This window comes from Peromyscus maniculatus, chromosome 1 (genome assembly GCF_049852395.1).
Source record: "Peromyscus maniculatus bairdii isolate BWxNUB_F1_BW_parent chromosome 1, HU_Pman_BW_mat_3.1, whole genome shotgun sequence".
Classification (NCBI taxonomy): domain Eukaryota; kingdom Metazoa; phylum Chordata; class Mammalia; order Rodentia; family Cricetidae; genus Peromyscus; species Peromyscus maniculatus.
This window is the reverse complement of record NC_134852.1, coordinates 87,217,272-87,219,921: the sequence shown is the minus strand read 5'-3', so window position 1 is coordinate 87,219,921 and position 2,650 is coordinate 87,217,272.

Genomic DNA, 2,650 nt, shown 5'->3' with positions numbered 1-2,650 from the left:
ATCATCTCCTTATGCGGTCCTGTTGGGTAAAGCAAGCTCAGATCCTCTGACCGTGAGTAAGTTCTTACTAGGAAACCTCTGTGGGTCTCCACACATTGCCCTGTCACCCCTCAGCCTGTCTCTTCAGTTACACTATAGTTCACTTTGACCACAAGTTCCCACTGGGGTCTAAAGGATGTCAAAGCATTACCACAATGTGCAAAGAGTGATGACGAAGATGTCCATGGTCACACTACATAAACCATGACACACAGAGCCAGAAATCAGAGGCTGGGCACACACCAGGAGGCTGAGCCAGGCAAGGGCTGTGGCAGGGTCCCTGTATTTGGCCGAAGCATCACAGGGTAACAAGAATGGCTCACAACTGTAACTCACTCTCCAAGCACCAAGCACTGCTGGTGGGACTTTGCATATCCTATAATTCAGCTGTGTTTCTCCATCTTTGGGGCAGAATCTCAACTGTAGCCCAGGCTGGCCGAGAACTGTCAATCCTCTGATTCTCCTGCCTCAGCTTCCTAAGTGCTGGGATTACAGGCCTGGGCCACCACACCCATCCCCGGGTATGTATTGACTTACTCAATTCTCATCACAGCCACTATTGACTTCCAAGTTGTATTCGGAAGGTTCACAGAGCTAACCTGCCTTTTCTGGGGACACACAGCTTGTCGGGAGCCCTCTGGCACCCGTGTACAAATACTGCACAGTCACATCCACATGCTGCAGTGGGAAGGGTACCAAAAAGCCTGGCAAGGTGGTCTGCCGGGTGAGGGGAACCACTGTGCCAGCCTGCTGTGCCAGCTGTTACACGCTGACCCGGGGATGCCTCCTCCTCTGCTTGAGTTTTCTTTTTTTTTTTTTTTTTGAGACAGGGTTTCTCTGTGTAGCTTTGCGCCTTTCCTGGAGCTCACTTGGTAGCCCAGGCTGGCCTCGAACTCACAGAGATCCGCCTGGCTCTGCCTCCCGAGTGCTGGGATTAAAGGCATGCGCCACTACCGCCCGGCCAAGTTTTCTTTCTCTTAAACAGAGCAGGCCACTCAGCTCTGCTTAGCTGAGCACCTAGCAGCCAGAAAAGTAAAGACTGATAATTAATCCCTAGATGAAAGCAACAACTCACCCCCTGCCTCTCCCCTGAGCCCCTTGGGGAGAGGCTCATAGCTCTGGTTCACCCTAGCACCCCTGTGGAGCCTCAGTTTCCAGATCTTGGAAATGGGCCCCTGGTCTGTAGAACTCCATGACACTCTGCACAGGCTAGCATGGGCTCTCAGCAAGCTTTAGATGCAGAAGAGTCCATGGGGATGAAACTCGGGGGGTGGACTTGTCACCTGCCTCAGCCTCCAGGAATCCACCCTTGGGGAGTGCCCGTGGGTTGTGAATGCTCTAACAGAGCTGGGACAACAGTGGGAGCTGGCTGCTGGGAAGTCCCAGTAAAGTAGACTGGAACTGAGAGCAAGTGGTGGCAGAGGGTGTGTGTGTGGGGAGGGGGGAGCAGGTCTACTGACTGGCAGCCCTGTTCTTTCCCAGACCTGCTAACAGGGTCCCTGGCACGGACCTGCCTTCAAGACTGTGGGCACTTGCTCCTTCCTAATCTAGACGGAGAGAAGGATGGGTCATTGTGACTGGCTGGAGACCTGCACAGGGGCACTGCCCTAGTCCCCTAGTCTACAGCCACCAGGCTAGGGTATCTGACTGCCACAGGCAGCCCCCATGTGTACTCCTCAGGGACATAGTTTGATTTTTATTGATGCTTTGGTGCTGAGGAGGGAACTATGCAGTCAGGCATGCTAGACTGTCTTCCATCTCCCCACTGGGTGGTAGGGGAAATGTGGAGTCACTCCCCAGTGGGGGGGGGTGGCGGAGGAAATGTGCTATAAAAAGCCAAATACCAGGGCTGGAGAGATAGCTCAGAGGTTAAGAGCACCGACTATTCTTCCAGAGGTCCTGAGTTCAATTCCCAGCACCCACATGGTGGCTCACAACCACCTGTAATGAGATCTGGCGCCCTCTTCTGTGTACATAATAATAAACCTTAAAAAAAAAAAAGCCAAATACCAGCACATACCACCTAGTAACAGTACTGCCAATGAACCTGGGATTGACCCACCTACCTGGAGCTTGAGTTCAAGGTGTCTGGGAGCTTTTTCCCTGAAGAAACCCAGGCAGAACCCAGCTAGGTGGACCTCACTCCTGGCTGCAAGGCATTCCTTGGCACAAGACCTGGGACCCTTACCCCAACACTCCTGGCTCCAGGGACAGTGCCTTGACTCTGATGGCTGCTGAGGCTGGAGAGGGAAGTAAGGGAGGGCTGACCCTGCTGGTCTTGGTGAAGTCCATGTCAACAAACGAACCTGGAGGCTAGGTGCAGTGCTGTGTAGACTGAGCCTGAGTCTCTCCGTGCACTAAAGCCCACCCAGGGATGATCATGAATGACTCAAGCTCTTGACAGCCTCATGCATTAATGACCTAGCTGCCCTTTAGTTGGTTTTGCTTCCAGGTTTTTTGAGACAAGGTTTCACACGGTAGTCCATGCTGGCCTGGAACTCATCCTGCAGCCCTGACTGGCCTTGAATTCACCAAATCCTCTGGCCTCAACCTTCAGACAACTGTTTTGTTGCTGTTTCAGACAGGGTCTCTGGTAGGCCAGTTGTCCTAA